The sequence below is a fragment of the Hyperolius riggenbachi genome, chromosome 8 (assembly GCF_040937935.1).
Source record: "Hyperolius riggenbachi isolate aHypRig1 chromosome 8, aHypRig1.pri, whole genome shotgun sequence".
NCBI classification, from domain to species: Eukaryota; Metazoa; Chordata; class Amphibia; order Anura; family Hyperoliidae; genus Hyperolius; species Hyperolius riggenbachi.
This window is the reverse complement of record NC_090653.1, coordinates 134442502-134463875: the sequence shown is the minus strand read 5'-3', so window position 1 is coordinate 134463875 and position 21374 is coordinate 134442502. Positions and strand designations below refer to the sequence as shown.

General features: G+C 45.9%; 1 protein-coding gene across 1 annotated transcript in view; it reads right to left on the bottom strand.

Moving 5' to 3' along the window:
* ACSL4 (acyl-CoA synthetase long chain family member 4) overlaps nucleotides 1-21374 on the bottom strand; it is a 186456-nt gene that overhangs the window by 151830 nt on the left and 13252 nt on the right. Inside the window, exons 2-3 of the mRNA XM_068251126.1 lie at nucleotides 12810-12838; nucleotides 7793-8021 (exon numbers count right to left, since the gene is read on the bottom strand). The gene's annotated coding sequence lies outside the window, so the exon portion shown is untranslated. The remainder of the gene's footprint in view (nucleotides 1-7792; nucleotides 8022-12809; nucleotides 12839-21374) is intronic.

The following is a 21374-nucleotide window of genomic DNA, read 5'->3' as shown; positions in this document are numbered from 1 at the left end:
TAAAACGTCATTATACATTTCACTTTTTAAACAGGGAAGATTAACGTTTTTACAATTGCCGATTTCATACACATTATTTAATGATTTATAACTTTATAAAACATTATTTTTAAACGAAATATAGCACAATCTTTTTTTAAACGTTATACATGCTTATCGTTTAAAACCCTGCGCCCTTTTTTCCCCGACGCCCTTTTTTAATGTACGCCCTGAGCTGAGTTCTGGAATAGTGGATAGCCCTCTCGCTTTGCAGTGCTGTGTTCCTAGTTCAAATCTGGGTCAGGACACTATCAGCATGGAGTTTGTATGTTATTCTTGTGTTTGTGCAGGTCAACTCCCTAATCACAAAAACATACAGAAAAGTTAATTGTTTCCCCCCAGAAATAATACGAACATAAGACAATGACTGACCATGTTAGTAATTAGATTGTGAAATCCTCTGAGAGAGAGTTAATGTCATGATATACTATGCAAAAACACTACGGAAGATATCAGTGCTATATAAGTGATAATAATGTTGCAATTTCACTAATAAAGTATCTAAAGTTGTTAATAAATGTACTTTGAGGGTTTCCAGTTTCCTTTCTCTTAGGCATCTTATGTTTGGACTTCTACTATCCACCTGCAGCTGGATTTCTACAACCATTGCCAGTTGTGCATGGTCCAGGGCTGGATTTACCATAAGGCAATGTAGGCATGTGCCTACAGGTGCGTGATGATGGAAAGACAGCTCACCCTCCTCCCCGTGTGCCTCCCTCCATCCTTCTTTATGCAGAGTCCCGATGAGAGTGTACATTAGAGGTTACTAATCCTGCTCTCCAGTGATGAGATCTCTCTTCAGTCAGGAGCACCTCTAGTTACTTAAAGGGGAACTTCGACCTAAACAAACATACTGTCATTAAGTTACATTAATTATGTTAATTAAAATAGATAGGTAATATAATCTCTTACCCACCCTGTTTTAAAACAACAGGCAAATGTTTTTGATTTCATGGGGGCAGCCATCTTTTTGGTTGAAAGGAGGTGACCAGGAGCATGAGACACAGTTCCAACTGTCCTGTGTCCTGATCACCCCTCCCAGCTGTGCACGCTAGGCTTCAAATCTCAAATTCAAAATAAAAAATTTGCACCAAAACAGCAGAAGGAGAACAATAACATCAGAAATCCCATCATGCTTTGTACAGCATCAGGGGAAAAATGCCCAGGCAGCTTTCTTCTGTGCAGCCAAAAATCAGGCTTGGGTAAGAAAAACAAAGTTCTGATGCTGTGAAACTGTTAAAGAAACACCAAGGGCTTGATTCACAAAGCCGTGCAAACTGTTTAGCACGGGTGTGCTAAACAGTTGGCACGTGAAGTGCCGTTCGTGGACTTTTGCGCGCGCAAATTGCAGCGATTCACACGATCGCGGACTTTTGCGTGCGCAATTTGCTAAACAGTTTGCACGGCTTTGTGAATCAAGCCCCAAGCCTTTTCAGTGCTGCTGAGTAGATTTTTAGTCTGGAGATTCACTTTAATACTGAGGTTCCTCTAGCTACCTAATACTTGAGGGCACCTCTAGATACAAAATATTAAGGACACTTCTGGCTATGTAATACTAAGGGGCACCTGCAGCTACCTATGACAGGCGAGGGAAATAAGGGAGAAATGACAACTGGGACAGCCAGCACACATGCGGTGCAGTGTGGTGGGGGTTTGTTGGTTCATGGTGGTCGAAATCTAAGGTGCCAGGACCTCTGTGCCTATTGGCTACTGTAAAGTAAATCTGGGCCTGGCGTGGTCCGATGTTAGTCATGGAGAGAATCTGAAGACATAACAAAATGTGTTTAGGTGATACCTTTAATGTCTAACTGTACAACTTGGTCATTAAAGGTATCACCTAAACAACCTTTGTTATACTGTGGCTTCGGATGCAGTCATTGCATTATCCTGCAGTTCCAAATTTCACCAGTGGCAGGCATGTGCTGTATGTCTGTTTCCCACCAACAGGTGGCCCTCTGCCATCCTTCAGCAATTATGCAGTCATATGTGGAATTCCTATTTTGAGACTCCACCCTCCTGTATACTCTGCCAAAGCTTTAGTTGCATTAGCCCTCTGCTGCTGCTCACTGCCTAAACTCTTGGCTCATTACCTGCTATTTTTGGCATTTTGACCTTGCTTGTTTATTGACCTGATTCCTGATCCTGATTGTGCCCTGCTTTATCTCACGCAGTATGATCCTGTATTGTGGTTCTGGCTCGCTCTGTGCTGTTGTACTGCTCGCTCTGTTCTTGTACTGCAAATTGGTCTTGTATATATTTGCATATACTGTTGATTGTCGTCAGCTAGTGACATAGCTAGTTCATATTGTTGTTTCCCGTACTTGGAAAAGGGGGTTTTCAGTGGGCCAACATTATTTGATTTGATTACACAAAGAATTGAATGTGTGCGTTAAACACCAAGTGAACACCTGACTTATGCGCCCGTCCTCCCCCCGCCCTGGAGTGCTGCATGTGAGCCAACCCCGAGCTCTACAAGCTTGGGGTGACCCATTCTTCACTCCTTTCTTATGTGTTGCACCCAAGTCATGCTCAGCAGCAGAACGCAATGGACGTTTAAGGTAAGTACCTGTTTTTAATTTAGGAGGCGGGTGCGGACTGCCCTCCCCGGCGTGGGCCACGCTTGGGGGGGGGGTCGTCTGCGCCCCCCAGCCTCCTCCTCTGGGGTGCCGCTGTGGTCTCCAGGCAGTGAGAGAGCTTGGGGCCCCGCGGCCCCTCGGTTGTATGGGGGCATTGGGAAGCCTCCCCGTGGCTCTCCTGTATAGTGCTAATGAAGCATGAACTAATTCCCGCAGGGCAACCGCTTTGCGATGTTGGTTTTTGACCCTGCATAGTTTGGCATGTGAAAGCAAATGCATTTTTGCATGAGCATTGCCTCATGAATTGCCAATAAGGCCAAATTTGCAAAGCCAGATAAGTCAGGTGTTCACTTGGTGTTTTATGCACACATTCAATTCTTTGTGTAAGCATTATTTGATTTGATCATGTTTTCACCAATGTCAATATTTCACTTTCATTTTAATAAACACTGTTGCTTTATAACTTGCCATCTCACCTTTGAAATACACTGAACAAAGTGGTCACCAGCTCCACTGCTGGTAACACTTCCCATGACTTTTCTAAGCCGAGAAGTTAGAAGTTTTCTTTGCTCACCTCTCAGCATCAACACTGCTGATAAAATCATCTCAAATGCCAGCACTGAATTTACAATGTGCCCATATTAACTATTGCTGTCTGTATCAGCATTGGAAAATCATTTACTTGTCATGTCACGGTCTCCCGTGACCACAGTAAATAAAGGGATCTGTAATAGCGAACACATTGAAAAGCAAACATTAATTCTTCCCCACTGAATCCTGAGCTAATAAAATATGTTCTCCATGTTGTGCACTTGCCTTGTGCTTTCCTGTCTGCCACTCAGACATAGGCAGGGTAAACCCTATGGTTGGCCTCTTACACACCCTCAAAATCCATATAAATAGCTATATGAAATGTAAATATGAAATTCAAATAACTTTATAAAACCCAAATGAGTTTTTAGGATATTCAAAAAAACATTTTTTCTTTAATTGGGAAGGAGATGTTCAGCTGAAATTTAATTGTTTTTTCAAACTCTACCTTTCTCATTGAATTCCGTTCATTCCTCCTTAAATGACTCCTGATCAGAGGCAAAGCTAAAGTAAGCACAGAGGTATGTCCATGCTGGATCCACATACCTCTGTCTGTTCCTCTCCTTGTTCCTTCCTGTCTCCAAAATCGATTTACTTTTGGCTAAAGTCACATTTTCAGACAAGAGGCAGGATTGCTGCGATGTTCCCTCCCATCACCGTTCCATTCCGACCCTCTTATGGGGTGTGAATAGGGTGGGTAGGAAGGGGGAAGGAAGGTGATAGGAGGTAACATAGCAGCAAAACTGCCTCTTCTTGTCTAAAAATTTTAATTTAGCCAAAAGTTAGATTTTTCAAGCAGTGATTATGGTTACTGGGGAGAACAGGGAGAGGAATGGAAAACACACAGAGGTAGGTGGATCCAGCATGAACATACCTCTGTACCTACCTTAATAGCTTTGCCTTGGGTCAGGTGGCCTTAAAAGCAAACCCGTACTATCTAAGCAAAAAAATGAAATACTTAACTAAGGAGAGGATAGCCTCTGGAACTCCTAACCGCACTCCTAGCCTGGACCCCCTTCTAGCTCACAGACATGCTCCCCTTCATGTACGAGCATGGCCATTCTGCACATGCGTGAGTATGGCCAGGCCTGTGTAGTAAGCCAAAGAAGCTTGTTAATGCATGGCCTCACGCTACAACCCACATGCAGCCGTACTCACACATGCACAGAACAGCCACGCTCATTCCTGAAGGGGACCACGCCATGAGAACAAATCTAACAAGCTCTGGTTGGATATATTGTGCAGCGCTGCGTAATATGTTGGCACTTTATAAATCCAATGTAGAAGAAGATATGTCACTGTACAGCAACGGGTGGGTTGAGGAGAAGGTGGGAAGCCTCAGGACTATTCAGAGGTTTCCCACTCCGTAGGTAATAGTACAGGTTTGCTTTGAAGGACAACTGAAGTCAGAGGGATATGGAGGCTGCCATATTTATTTCCTTTTAAGCAATACCATTTGCCTGGCTATCCTGCTGATCCTCTGCCTCTAATACTTTTAGCCACAGACCCTGAACAAGCATGCAGCAGATCAGGTGTTTCTGACATTTTTGTCAGATCTGACAAGATTAGTTGCATGCTTGTTCCTGGTGTTATTCAGACACTACTACAGCCAAGTAGATCAGCATGGCTGCCAGGCAACTGGTATTGTTTAAAAGGAAATCAATATGGCAGCCTCTATATTCTTCTCATGTCAGATGTACTTTAATTGACAAGTTCCACTGCTTATCACTAAGCGCGTGAGCACTTCAACTAAGTCGCTTACCTTAAAAACTGGTGTACCTGTCTTGCTTAAAAAACCTTGACAAAGAGGACCCTCTGTCACCCCAAGACAATTGTTGAAAAGTTGCTTTACTACACTGTTATAGAACAAATCACAGCAAGCAAATGAGATATTCTGGTGCACTGACTGAAAGTCTACTTTTCATTGCTTTGATTACAAATACAAATAACATTTATATTGCGCTTTTCTCCTGGCAGACTCAAAGCGCCAATGATTGAATGTGAGCCGACATCCAGCAGCCTAGCAGCAACACTACCGCTGACTCATGAATAAAAATATGTTGAGAAGACACTGCTTAACTACTTCCATGCCAGCAGTCTCTGCCCCCTTAAGGACCAGAGACAGCTGGCACGGTAAAACGGCGCTTACCGACGAATTGCCGCAATCATCTACCGGTTACACCATTATGTCCCCGCCGCAGGTACGTCTTTCTGCCGTCCCTATGACGGCAGAGCTGTGCAAGCGGGTCAGGAGCCGCTTTCATTGGCTCCTGACGCTGTCAATCAATGTAAGCTAATGGGATTGGCTTACAGTGATGACAGGGTCAGGAGCCAATTAAATCGGCTCCTGACCGGCTCAGACAGCTCTGCCGTCATAGAGATGGCTGGGTGAGTGATCTGCGGCAGGGAGACAGCGGTGGGAACCGCGTGGCAACAAGTGTTAAAATCTACCTCCTGTCAGCCACATGCAGGAAGTAGATTTCAACTGCACCGGTCCAGAACCAGTTAATTATGTTTGGAAAACACAACATAATTATGTTTTGGGGATACACTACATGATTATGTTGTTTGGGGAAACATTCTTCAGAATTATGTTATTCCAGGGATACACTGCCTAATTATGTTGTTTTGTGGCACACTACCTAAATATATTTTGATGGCACAGTGCCTAATTATATTTTGGAAAGTAATACTTACGGTAATTATGTTTAAGCTAACACTGCCTAATAATGTTTTGGGGACATGAAATGTTGTTTTAGGAGATATCTTTCCTATTTTTTTTTTTTGAGGAGAAAGGGCTCCTTTGCCCCTGGTCCAAACCATTGCTTAGATTCTCATGCCCCAAAACTGCCTTAGCCATGCCCACAATTTGCCTCTCCATTGGTGCCTAGAGATTCCCCAAGTTTCCTGGAATGCTAGCAATGCCTTTGCTTCTTTGCTCCTCAATCGGAAATCGGCAGTAGTAGCAATGATTGTCTTTTAGCTCCACGGAACTCACTGATCTGCCACACATGCTCAGATAAAATGTACCATTATGGCCAGAATTGATCAATGAGCTGTTTGAAGTCAAAGAGAAGACTATATTAGCTTGAAGTATATATTGCTGGAAAGCATGGAATTATTGGAAAGCATTTATTGTGGTATTTTTGCCAGTGAAGTGCAGCAATGCACAATATTAAAGACCAATCGTAGGAAGAAATGAAAGATAAACAGCAGGGTTAGTGCTAGGAAGTTCACCATTCCCCTGTATGTGTTTTCTACTAAAACAACTACTGTATTTTCCGTATTGTAGTAGACATATAACTTGCTCCCTTTCTTGGCAGCTAGAAGTCACAGCTGTCAGTTTGGAAAGCTCTGACCACTGCTCCTGTCACTCAGCCAGCTGGTCAGAGCTCTACTTAAATGAACACTAGGTTACACGTGCCTATGTACACACCACCTAGAGTTGTTGGATGAAAGTTCAGACCAGCCAGCTGTGCCACAGAAGCAGCGCTGGGGTTTCTAAACTGACAATTGTGACAGGCAGGTGTTAGGGAGAGTTGCAGTGTCAACCACTTCACTAAGAGGAGATAGTAGTTTTGGCATGTTAATTGGGCACTCATGCAACAAAGCAGGAGAAAAGCCTTTTTTTAAAGCATTAGAAGGGCTTTAAGCAGGGGAAACAGAGCAAAAATACAGCAATAGTACTGCAACAACCAGCATGTAGAAGACACTGGATGACACTTCCTTCCACTGGCTCTTCCTGACATCACCATTTTCAGGGTGGTAATAGCAATGCAGAACAAAAGAAGTTTGATCCAAGTGGACCTCAGATAAAAGTTGATACAAGGGCAGCAGGAAATTTGGGTGCTGCCATAGGCACCGGGGCCACCCTCTTACAAACTGTGGCTACAAATAACGGTTGCTTGTGCTATTTTATCAGGTGCCTCCGGTGCCCAAATTCCCCCCTGTAGCCAAAGTTACTACAAGCCCTTAGTTCTGCAGCGCCCAATAGTTTTCATTTGCTGCATGTTTGCGTTGGTCGGGCAGTTAAGGTTAGGCGTGGGTGGGGTTTTTCTTAAGGTTAGGCGTCGGGGGGCGGGGGGGTCTTTCAAGGTTAGGCATCAGTGGGCGGGTCTTTTAAGGTTAGACTTTGGGTGGGGCTTCATGTTAATGCTGCTGAACAGACAGTTACTGGCATTCTATAGTCATGTGACAAGGGGTGCAGGGAGAGAAGAGAGTAACATGAAATAATGCAATTTACATTGCACTGAATGAATTGTGTGGCAGATTAAACAGCTGTCAATTTCTGGACGACTGCAATACATAAGAGAAGGAAGTGAAAACAGATAAAACAGCATTACAACACTTGCACATTAGGCTAGGCAGTGATTTTCCTCCTTGTCTCTGCAGTTTCTGACCATATAGAAGTAGTTAATACAGTATAATATCACAGATCTATTCTTCTGTTCTCCACAGACCTGAATATCTGAACACAGTCTAGTACTATGTAGTATTCGGACTGTACATACACGTTTATCTCATAATGTCACTTAAGGTACCCTTTAACGCAAATCAGAAGTCATGTTTAAAATGTAGATACTTACCTCGGTAGTCAGAAGCCTCAGGATTGTCACGAGTCTTCATGCATCTCCGTTCCTGCTCTGGTTCCCTCTAAACATATACAACAGCTGCCGAAAGATTGACATCACGTTCTCCTAAAGACTTCTTCAGAGGCAAATGGATGTGGCTTGTGGAACAGCTTCACCATGGAAACAGTCTCATGTTGTAAAGTGGGATGGCAAGGCCGAGTGGGTTATAAGACCATTATGGTTGCTAAAGGATGATCAACCAGAAGATGATTCTTTAATGCTATTGCTGTATTTCTTATGTACAAGAAAAATCTTTTCTGACCTTATAATATACTGACTGTCAATATTCCCATTTAATCATTGCTGTAAGAATTTTACATAAAGCAACACCATTTGATAAGAATTCAAACTCTTTCTACAGACTGTGTCCTTCACAGTAAGCCTTCAACACATTTAAAACACTTATAAAGCTTTGATTGTTGCGTTTTTTTTTGGGGGGGGGGGTTAGTGTTGTTTGTATACATCCATAGTTATATAGGGGTGTATGCACTACAGAATTACATGCATAAAGTCTTACCACACGATGAGTAGAGCAGAACATTACGTGCATTGCAATTCATTAAACTAAACTCATTCTGCCTAAGACTTTACCCACATAATTATATTACATCCTCCCCCCTTTATTACTCTAACTTTTCCATTCCCAAAACCTAAGTTGTGTTGCTTGGGGTCCTTTCCTGCACTTTTCTACTGTGCCCCTCTCACTTCCGTTTTGCATTCCTTCACCAAACTCTGAGTCCACGCCACTGATCACCTGTCAATTACGCATCAATCACCCCCTGTCACCACCTGTCACTGCCACCCATCAGATCAGACCCTAACCTGCCCCTTGTGGGCACCTGATCACCCGCCCACACCCTCAGATTGCCCGCAGACCCACCCTCAGATCACCTCCGAAAGTGCATTGTTTACATCTGCTCTCCCCTCTAATCACCCACTGATCACCCATCAATCGCCCCGTCACCAGCTGTCACTGCTACCCATCAGATCAGACCCTAATCTGCCCCTTGCGGGCACCCAATTACCTATCAATGACCCCGTCACCTCCTGTCACCACCTGTCACTGCTACCCATCAGATCAGACCCTAATCTGCCACTTGCAGGCACCCAATCACCCGCCCACACCCTCAGATAGCCCCCCAGACCCCCTCTGATCAACTCGCCAGTGCATTGCTTGCATATATTCTCCTCTGTAATCACCTACTGATCACCTATCAATCACCCCGTCACCCCCTTTCACCACCTGTCACTGCTACTCATCAGATCAGACCCTAATCTGCCCCTTGCGGGCACCCAATCACCCGCCCACAACCTCAGATAGCCCCCAAACCCCCTCTGATCAACTCGCCAGTGCATTGCTTGCATATATTCTCCCCTGTAATCACCTACTGATCACCTATCAATCACCCCGTCACCCCCTTTCACCACCTGTCACTGCTTCCCATCAGATCAGACCCTAATCTGCCCCTTGCGGGCACCCAATCACCCATCCACACCATCAAATAGCCCCCCAGATCCCCTCTGATCAACTCGCCAGTGCATTGCTTGCATATATTCTCCTCTGTAATCACCTACTGATCACCTATCAATCACCCCGTCACCCCCTTTCACCACCTGTCACTGCTACTCATCAGATCAGACCCTAATCTGCCCCTTGCGGGCACCAAATCACCCGCCCACAACCTCAGATAGCCCCCAAACCCCCTCTGATCAACTCGCCAGTGCATTGCTTGCATATATTCTCCTCTGTAATCACCTACTGATCACCTATCAATCACGTCCTGTCACCATCTGTCACTGCTACCCATCAGATCAGACCCTAATCTGCCCCTGCAGGCTTCTGATCACCCGGCCAAACCCTCACCCGCCCCACCGCAGTGACAGAATTTTTGTTTCCTGATCACTGCTAGTACGACTTAAAGTGATCCTTAAGCCAACTAAAAAAAATGAGATTTACTCACCTGGGGCTTCCCTCAGCCCCCAGCAGCCGATCGGTGCCCTCGCAGCTCCGCTCCGATGTCCCAGGACCCGCCGGCGAGCGCCAGCTGGCCGCAATAGCAGCATAGGGGGCGATATACAGGCTGGGAACGCGAACAATCACTCGCGTTCCCATGCCTGTCGGCCGGTGACGGCCAAACCGGAAGTGCTCGCCGGCGGGTCCTGGGACATCGGAGCGGAGCTGCGAGGGCACCGATCGGCTGCTGGGGGCTGAGGGAAGCCCCAGGTGAGTAAATCTCATTTTTTTTAGTTGACTTAAGGATCACTTTAATTGTGGCTGAGACCAACCGTTATGCCACACAATACGCAACCGCCAATCCAAGTAGCTACTATGCCCAGCCTTTTCAGTGGAAGCCACTCCAATTTCATAGAAGATTTTATTTTTTGTCAAAAGTTAGCGGAATTTGATTTTTATTGTTTTTTTTCACAAAGTGTCATTTTCCACTAACTTGTGACAAAAAATAAAATCTTCTATGCACTCACCATACACCTAACGGAATACCTTGGGGTGTCTTCTTTCTAAAATGGGGTCACTTGTGGGGTTCCTATACTGTCCTGGCATTTTAGGGGCCCTAAACCGTGAGGCGTAGTCTGGAAACCAAATGCCCCAAAATGACTGTTCAGGGGTATAAGCATCTGCAAATTTGTATGACAGGTGGTCTATGAGGGGCCGAATTTTGTGGAACCGGTCATATGCAGGGTGGCCTCTTAGATGACAGGTTGTATTGGCACTGAAGTGCAGGAAGCGCAGGATGTTCTCAAATCGTGACCTGGACATGGTAGCAGAGAACATGGGCATGTGATGTATTGGGTGCGTAGACCAATAAGACCGCAATACATTCTTTTTGACTAGACCCATGTTAAGGAGAAGGCCCCAAAAAATATTACATTCGGAAAGTTGGAGTGGCTTCCACCGAAAAGGCTGGGCATAGTAGCTTCTTGGATTGGCGGTTGCGTATTGTGTGGCATAACGGTTAGTCTCAGCAACAATTAAGTCGTACCAGCAGTGATCAGGAAAAAAAAATTCTGTCACTGCGGTGGGGCGGGTGAGGGTTTGGCCGGGTGATCAGAAGCCCGCAGGGGGGAGATTAGGGCCTGATCTGATGGATAGGAGTGCTAGGGGGTGACAGGAGGTGATTGATGGGTGTCTCGGGGGTGAATAGAGGGGAGAATAGATGCAATCAATGCACTGGGGAGGTGATCGGAAGGGGGTCTGAGGGGGATCTGAGGGTTTGGCTGAGTGATCAGGAGCCCACACGGGGAAAATTAGGGCCTGATCTGATGGGTAGGTGTGCTAGGGGGTGACAGGTGGTGACAGGAGGTGATTGATGGGTGTCTCAGGGTGTGAATAGAGGGGGGAATAGATGCAAGCAATGCACTGGGGAGGAGATCGGGGGGGGGGGGGGGTCTGAGGGTGAGCTGAGGGTGTGGGCATGTCATTGGGTGTCCACAAGGGTCTAATCTGATGGGTATGATGGGTAGCAGTGACAGGGGGTGATTGATGGGTGATCAGTGGGTGATTAGAGGGGAGAACAGATGTAGATAATGCACTGGGGAGGTGATCAGAGGGGGTCTGGGGGGCTATCTGAGGGTGTGGGCGGGTGATTGGGTGCCCGCAAGGGGCAGATTAGGGTCTGATCTGATGGGTAGCAGTGACAGGTGGTGACGGGGTGTTTGATGGGTGATTGATGGGGGATCACTGGGTGATTAGAGGGGAGAGCAGATGTAAACAATGCACTTTCGGAGGTGATCTGAGGGTGGGTCTGCGGGCAATCTGAGGGTGTGGGCGGGTGATCAGGTGCCCACAAGGGGCAGGTTAGGGTCTGAGCTGATGGGTGGCAGTGACAGGGAGTGATTGATCTGTAATTGACAGGTGATTGACAGGTGATTACAGGGGAGAATAGATGTATACAGTACACAGGGGGGAGTCTGGGGGGGGGTCTGGGGAGGATCTGAGGGGGTGATCAGGAGCCCCCAGGGGGCAGTTTAGGACCTAATCTAAAAAATAGCGTTGACAGATAGTGACAGGGAGTGATTGATGGGTGATTGGGTGCAAACAGGGGTCTGGGGGTGGGCAGGGGGGGGGGTCTGAGGGGTGCTGTGGGCGATCAGGGGGCAGGGGGGGGCAGATCAGTGTGCTTGGGTGCAGACAGGGAGGGCTGCAGCCTGCCCTGGCATGCCACTTTGATACAGGAAACAGCCTGTTACGTGTATCAGGGGGTTGGCCCTAGAGCTGCGCAGCCGCACTCGCGGCTATGCGGACTACTCAGCCGCAACCAGCTCAGGTGGCCATCTTTGTGCAGGCTGGAGAGCCCGACCCAGGCCTTGCGGTCGGGGGCCGTTCGGGATGCTATTGAGTGGCGGGAACCAGGCGGACGGCGTCCTCCGTGCCTTACAAACAGATGCAGGTATCTAACTTTTTTTTTTTTTTTTAGAAAATTGGCCTCGTAAGTCCTTTAACCTCCTTGGCGGTAAGCCCGAGCTGAGCTCGGGCTATGCCGCGCAGGAGGATTTCTCAGGGTCTGCTGGGGCGATTCGCCCCATTCAAAGTGCTGTGCGCGATCGCCCGCATGCATCGGCGGAAGAGGGCCCCCCCGCCAGAGCCCTGCGCTGCCCGGATCAATGAGTTCCGGGCAGCGCTATGGGCTGGATCGAGTGCGCATGACGTCAGGACGTCGGCTGACGTCCATGACGTCATGCCGATCGTCGCCATGGCGACAGGAGATGCCAAACAGGGGAACGCGTTATATACACGCTCCCCTGTTTGCTATTGATGCCGGCGACGATCGCACTAGAGGGCCACATGCGCCCTCTAGTGGTGTTTCATGTAGCTACCACTCTGGTAGCTTTACATGAAACAAAAAAAAAATAAACAAAAAAAAAAAAAAAAGGATTTTTGCCCATTTTGAAAAATAAATTAACCGCCAGGGAGGTTAAGGGAACAATAGTCTAGTCTAATCATCATTAAGCGTACCTAGTTGCTGATTCCCAGGAGAAGGTCACCTGAAAAAGAAAGAGAGAGAGAAAGAGAACAGGAGTTATACCCTGTGGAGCCAGAGTTATTCTATATATATAGTTATTCTTTATTCTATATAGCTAGCATCAGAATTATCTTATTGGATTCAAGAGATTCCAGAATGAAGGGTGTATGTAAATAGCAATGTTTGAGAAGGATGTTATTAACCACATTTAATTCACAGGCAGAAGAATGTAGTGTACCATTACTGTGAACTAACATTTTTAAACCCTCACAGCTATATTTAAGATCGACTGTAACCAAGAAGAAGAAAGCTAAGAAGAGTGTCATTAACTGTTGATTTATTCTATTGTATATTTATCTGGTCCATTTACTTAATATTCTTTTAACCTATTTGGTTCTTAATAAATTCAAACTGAACCAATTCGTGTTGATCAGGGTCTGGTGGATTCCTCCTAAGCAATCTCCATTTCGGTACCTGTTACACAGGTAACGGGTACTTGCTGGCTCACTTGCTATCCCCATGTGTCATGGACAAGCTCAGGGGGAAAAAAAACAGTGTAAACTGTACACTGATGATAATAAACTGCACCGTGAATGGCAGTTTAACGTAAAACCTGCTTGTATATCTCTGTGTTGTCTCAGATTACTTGTACTATCAGGTTCTATTAGCAGACAGGTCTAGATGACAAACCGGTTTCCAGTTCAAGCCAAGAAACGACAGCAGTCAATTATCTAATGCAATTTGTGGCAGGTTTATACTTTCCTATTTCACACACATTCTGATCCCATTTAATCATTTATATTTGTAGTGGCTTAGAGCAAATTGGAAAGCTGTATTTAACAAATTGGACAATTGAAATTCTGGCTTTTCAGAGATTAGAGAGACGGAACACCACAATATATTAAATGTTTATTTGTATAGTATACTAACGTATTCGTGTGAAAGGCTACACATATTGTAAAGTATCTTTATAAATAAAGATAAGAAATAGAAGTAAATTTGGATTTCACTAAAGGAAGTTGCGAAAATGTAAATGTGGATGTTCTTTGCTGTGGAATTGCTTTTAGAGTAAAATTAAATTTTACAAATCAAGTTATTTCCAAAATATTCTAATCAATCTTTTATTATAACAAATGGTAAAAAAAAAAAAGTGTACACAACTGCTGCAGCAGAGAATCAGAACACTTGCATGCCCCCCCTCCCCCCATTCACATTTTTTTTTAAATGTCACATTTTTATAAAAGTGTTTTATTTTGGTAACTATGGGAGGGGCGGTAAAGGGTTAATGGGTTAATTAATGGGATATTTTATGTATTTTTACTTTACGAGATGTATTAGAGTGTAATTTTACTATTTGGCCACTAGATGTCCCCCTCCCACACACACACACACGCTTTATTCCTAGTGTGTGTTGTTAACTGCATACGTTATAGGAAGTATCGCTTGTATGCTTTACTTTCACTTTTGTCAATGAGCAGTTGCATCTCATTAATGCTGGTGATCATTGATCTCAGGCACTTTGATCGGTGAATGGGAACTGTGTTCCCATTCACGGATCTGTGTACTAACGGGTGGCAACGAGAACATGCCGCAGGAGCGCGTACAAGTGCACGCAGCAGGCGATCCCGGCAAAGCATGTATATTTATGCCCCTGGGACTTTAGATGAAGACCTGCTGGGCATAGATATACTCCCCCATCGGATGACAAGTAGCTAAAACATAACTTTTAATTGACATTATAAAATAATGTACCCATATACAGTATATAACCACACGTTCTAAAACACTTAAAACATGACAGACAACAGTAGAGTATCGGGCACTAAGTTCCAGGTTTATTAACCCGAAAACAGTGTACAAAAAATTGTACAAACTTTACCATACAGTGGGGGCACAAGTCTGCGGCCTCACAGCCGTTTTGCAGATTTCCGCTTACTCAGAGACCCAAATGCAGATTGACCATCTTGGTGCAGTCATTCCTTTACAAATCACAGCAAAAGGCTGGCCCACGTTTCACAGCCAAGAGGCAGCTTCTTCGGAGGCCAAAGGTTAATTCTAGCTCATCACCATTTCCTTCAACAACTAAAAAACACTTTCTTCCATAAGTATAGTGCCAATTTCAATGAATACCTGCTTCAGCAACCCATCTGTGATAGTGAACAAAGTTACAGCAGTTCACCCTCGTATGAGCTAGCAGGCTGCATACAGTATAGTTATCCTTAAAACAGCATGTTTGTTATGCAGTCTAACAGCACTCTATATGCGTGTTATGTGGCCGCTGGTGAGCTGAGTGCAGGGCGAGCCAAATGATGGCTCTCCCTGCTGCGACTAAACTCCCCGGCGGTGTTAAATGCTATTCCCTCTCCGAGTTGTAGCAACTCGGGAGATGTAAGTCGTGGTCTGGCAATTGCCAGGTCCTCGAATTACTCTTGTGCGGGGCGCGCATCATAGCATTGCTGCTATGATGGTGCCCAGCTTTGGCACTGAGTGCCGTCCACCACAGTTACCTGCTTCGCTCTATATGTACGCTTTATAGGAAGATGCATGTTTGTAGGTTTGCTGCAAAATGTCTTAATGAAAACATTACAGATGTAGACTTGCCAAGAAATTCTCCTATGTCTTGTTCAGGCCCAATGCTTCAAATCAAATTTTGAGCTGCTTAACCTTGCCATCTTACATTTTTACAGGTATCTACATGTGTTGTGCAGCATGCATGCTTCAGTAAGGGAAATTAGTCATAATGTTCAGTCATCACCAGATGACGTGGCAGATTCCATGCATCTCTCTGTGTTTTTCTCTCATACATAGCTATTATCATTCAGTTTATTCACCGCAGTTTATACAAAGTGAAAAACAGCTGCAAGCTGGTGGGTAGTATTACACAAGTCTGCCTCTGTTCTGTTTCAAAGGCTGTTCAGCCAAGCAGGGCAAAGAAGTATGAGGTCCAGACATCACTGAAGTCTACTGGGAAACATTTTGCTGGTTTGTTTTGGTCTTTGGGGGCAACTGTAGTAAACATAAAGCAAACAAAATGGCATGGGAAGACTGCCAAAAGTCTGGGGAACATCATGCTATTCAAAAAAACAAAAAACAAAAGGAAAATGTGTACAATTGTGGGGTAGAAGCATTTTATGTAACATGAATGGCAACATAAGAAAGTCACAAATTCTTCAATTTTGTTGTATAGACCACTGTGGAATCATTAAAGCCCCTTTTTGGGTCTCCCAAAAGTGACATAATACCTTATGAAAACTTTTTTTTTTTTTAACATCTTGGCTTGTACAAAATATCAAAAGCACCCTAAAAATTAAAAGTGAAGTTGTACCTACCACCTCCTCTATCACTAAGCTGCTGCTACTGGCCAACTGTCTGTCACCATCTCAAGTCATTTGATATTGGTGACAGGAGTAGTGTGCTCTGGTCTAACGGCAGTTGAGCAATGGAAGCAGCTTAACAGGGAAAGAAGGTTTGGGCATAATATATCACTCAGTCCCGGGTCTTACTAATAAACCATGGCATACAGGTTCAGTTTAAAAGACATTTTTCTTGTATTCTGAGCTTCAGCTATTTTCACTTCACAAACATATTTGAGCTGGCAATGGACAAAATGTCTTCTTTATTTTTCTTAGTATTTATAGGCCTCACAGCAGTGTCTTTAGCTCCCCCCCCCCCCCAACCCAGGGGAAAAAAAAGTTCTTGTATGCTACACATGGCTGTGCTATACTGACTAGTAACAATGGTGATAAATGGTGATACATGCCTGGTATGGTAAGGTGAAATTGCAAATCTAGCAGAGTAAACCACACAAACAGTACCAACCAATAATATTTCCAATTAAAATTAGTTAGGGCTAGTATGTGCAGCAGTGATGGCAACATAGGAAAAATACTGAATGCTGTATTTTCCCAATGTTTATTTCTTAATAGAACAGCCTTTGATAAATTGAAGCCTTTGCCTACATGAGACATGCTGAGAAAGAAATCCAGTATTAATAGATAATGAAGTTTTCTCCCAGCATGTCTAAGTCAGCTCCTTCTTGTAGGCAAAATCATGTGACAATGGCTCATGTAAAATAACAAGAAGGCTTTTTAGCTTAAAGTGAACCAGAGATTAACCAGAGATGGTTCACTAGCGCTAATTTTTACTTACCTGGGGGCTCCTCCAGCCCCATACGTACCCTTGCCGTCCTCCTCGGCCCCTTCGTTATGCGCTAAGCCTTCTGGTAAGCCCGGGCAGTCGTGGCCTTCTGCGTATGAGCAGCTCAGCCATACACGCACCAGTTGTCAAGCTCCCATCCCCTGGAGCGTTCTGCCCCTGTGCAGTAGTACTGCGCATGCACAGAACGATCCAGGGGACCGAAGCACGGTGTGGACGGGAGTGCAGCAGAGCTACACATCTGTAGAAGGCCTCAACTGCCGGCGACAGACTGGATTACCGGAGCCATAGCACCAGAGCGGAGGGGCTGAAGAGGATGGCGAAGGAAGCCATGGTGCTTATGGGGCTGGAGGAAGCCCCAGGTATGTATAAATTAGCGATAGTGTACTATCTCTGGTATACTTTAAAGCAAACCTGAACTGAACATTAAATGTCAAAATAAACATACACACTTCATACTTACCTCTCACATAGTCTACTCATTAATCTTTGTCTCTTCTCCCGCTTCCTCTTCATCCACTGTGATTGATAGAATGCTCCATCCTCCATTTTAAAAATGGCGGTGGCCCCGTAATAGCTTGCAGGTCAGCACACTGTTAAACTGTTACATCGCCCACTTGAGCCATAGGAAAACATAGACATTACCATGCACGTGAGTTGTTCTTTCAGTTATAACTGACAGCAACTGATATATAACTGACAGCAACTGATATATTTCAGTTCTGACCAAATGTTAGTACTGAAAGAAATCATTGCTAGAAGAAAATGGTGAACTTCTGGGAGTAACTGACAGTGAGGTAAATACAGTATGTAATATTCATTTGCAGGTACATGATTTGTTCATTTTAAAGGAGTATGGAGGCTGACATATTTACTTCTTTTCAAACAATGCAGATTGCCTGGCTGTCCTGCTGATCATCTGCCTCAAATACTTTTAGCCATTGACGCTGAACAAGTATGCAGATCACATTTTTCTGACCTGATTAGCTGCATGCTTGTTTCAGGTATCTGATTCAGACACTATTGCAACCAAACAAATCAGCAAGATTGCCAGGCAACTGGTATTGCTTTAAATCAAATAAGTATGGTAGCCACCATATGTTTCCTTCTTCAGGAGTACTTTAAAAAAAAAGCTTTTGGAGTGCTATCATTTTAGTGCATGCTATTTAATTTAGAAACGGTACATGGTAATTCTAGTTACATTTAAAACTATTACCTGGGGATGAAATGTGTTCCTCTAGGCCCATACACACGTCGGATTTTTGCGAACGACCCGTCGTTTGAACGTTCCGTCGTTCGCACGTCAAATCCGGCGTGTGTACAGACTATCGTTCGGGTGATAAGACTGGTTTTCACCCGTGTGTATGGGCCTTTTAGCTGACTAAGGCCCGGTTCACATTAGCGGCTGCTATCCGGAATCGCCGTGCCGGAGCCGGACCGCATGCGGACCGGACGAAACGGACGCACGGCATAGCAATGAAAGTCTATGCGACCGTTCACATGCGTCCGTTTCGTCCGGACCGGAGCCGGACCGGATCCGGACTCCGGCGTCCGTTCCAACATGCGCTATTTTTTGGTCCGGCTGGTCCGGCTGACGTATCCGGACCGGAGCCGGAATGTTGCATCCGGCCAATGGAAACCAATGAGAACCGGAGAGCGCACAACACACTGGCTATAAAAACCGGATGTTGTACCACACTTCCTATGCTGACTCTATGGTATGGTGGCCATTTTGGATGGGGACCACATGGCACCAGCGTTCACAGAGTGGAGCAGCAGTGACTTCATGCTGGAGCTCTTTGGCAGCAATATGGAGCAGGATCTGTCTGATAGCGAGGGGGTGAGGCCCTACACATCAGAAGACCTCATCCTACAGGTGCAGCAGGTACCAGCCCTGTGGGACAAGGGGGATGCGGACCACAGCAACATCAAAAAATGCAGAGGCCTGTGGAAAAAAATTGCCAAGCTGTATGTGGAGGACTTTGAGAACTTGAGCAAGAGACAGCAAGGCACAGAGGGTATGTTGACTAGAAGTTTTTTGGGGGGGGCTTGTGGTTTAAGCTTGTGATGTATTCAACTTTTGCTATGGATTTGTGTCACCCACGTGTTGCCCACCCACCCGTGGCCCACCCACCTGTTCCCCACCCACCTCTACCCCACCTGTGATGTATCCCACCCACCTGTACCCCACCTGTGATGTATCCCACCTGTGATGTATCCCACCCACCAGTACCCCACCTGTGATGTATCCCACCCACCTCTACCCCACCTGTCATGTATCCCACCCACCTGTACCCCACCTGTGATGTATCCCACCTGTGATGTATCCCACCCACCTGTACCCCACCTGTGCTGTATCCCACCCACCTGTGATGTATCACACCCACCTGTACCCCACCTGTGATGTATCCCACCTGTGATGTATCCCACCTGTGGTGTATCCCACCTGTGATGTATCCCACCCACCTGTGATGTATCCCACCCACCTGTACCCCACCTGTGATGTATCCCACCCACCTGTACCCCACCTGTGATGTATCCCACCCACCTCTACCCCACCTGTGATGTATCCCACCCACCTCTACCCCACCTGTGATGTATCCCACCTGTGATGTATCCCACCCACCTGTACCCCACCTGTGATGTATCCCACCCACCTGTACCCCACCTGTGATGTATCCCACCCACCTCTACCCCACCTGTGATGTATCCCACCCACCTCTACCCCACCTGTGATGTATCCCACCCACCTCTACCCCACCTGTGATGTATCCCACCTGTGATGTATCCCACCCACCTGTACCCCACCTGTGCTGTATCCCACCCACCTGTGCTGTATCCCACCCACCTGTGATGTATCCCACCCACCTGCGATGTACCCCACCTGTGCACATAAAACATACACAATGACCAATTATTATACATCAATTTATTGTAAAAAAATTAATACATTTAAAATCACTCAAACTTGAAACTCCAAAATAAACACATTTCAACAAAACATATTAAAAACCAAACATTCACCCTCGTCCAGGTGGTGTGGTAAAATAAAGTCTCAGTTGGTCCCTGTTCCGCAGTGACACTACCCTTGGCCTGGTTGCATACCTCCGCAGGGGCATTAGTGGAAGCACATTCGGGGGTTCCGGAGTCTCTCTTTCCTCCTGCCGCACAAAGTTGTGGAGGATGCATGCTGCCTTCACCACGACAACTGCGTTGCCCGGTTTCAGCAGCATGGGCGTGTGGAACACCCTCCACTTTGACACCAGGATCCCAAATGTGCACTCCACCATTCTCCTTGAACGGCTCAACCGAGCATTGAAGTGTAGCTGGCTGGCATCAAGTCCCCTGTCTGGGTACGGACGCATTACATGGTCGGACAGGGCGAAGGCCTCGTCCCCCACAAACACATAGGGGTAGGCCGGTGCCCTTGTCCCAGGCCAGGGTCTGTCACGGGGGAGACGCAGTCTGCCTTCCTCCATCAGCCGGCAAAGGGTCGTACGCTGGAAAATTCCAGAGTCATTGGAACTACCGTACGACCCCACATCCACGTACACAAACTTGTAGTCCGCATCTGCCACTGCCATTAGAACAATGCTGAAGTATTTTTTATAGTTGAAATAATGGCTGCCACTCCCCACGGGTTTCTGAATCCGGATGTGTTTCCCATCCAGTGCGCCAACACAATTAGGAAACTTGCACTCGGTCCAGAAGCCCTGGGCGATCTCCTCCCATTTCGTGGTGTCCGGCACAGGCATGTATCTGGCCCTCAGTCGCGTCCAAAGGATCCTCGAAGTCCTCACGACGATGCCTGCCACCGTGCTCTTCCCAATACGAAATGTGACATGTAGCGATGTATATGTTTGTCCAGTTGCGATGTACCTACAAGAGAAATAATCGAAATCAATTTTTCATGTCGTTACAGGAGAAAGGTACAAGACAAGGTGGCGCAATATACGGGATGCATATGTGAAATGGCTACGGAAGAAAAAACTTGCCGAACGAAGTGGCAGTGGCGGGGGAAGGCGACAAAAAGACTACCAATTTGCCAAGCAATTGTCTTTCATCAATGCAAGCCTGGAACCTAGACTGTAAGTACCACTACTGTGGGCAGGAACTGAGAGCTCATTTACCATGACTTCGGCCATGTATTGCTATGGCCTCAATTCCCATGGCTAGCGAACTTTTCTCACAAGCTTTATCAAATGTTGGGTAGAAACGGGTGATAAAGTGATTGCTAGTGTTTGCTAGCTCTGTGAATTGACGCCACATGCTGTTTGGCACACCAATAAATATTTTTTTTATCTACAGGACTGAAGACAATTTGGAGCAAGAGGAACCGACCCAGGAGGCACGGTTCAGCAGTGAGGAGAGCTTGGTGGATGATGACGTCGCCGATGTAACCT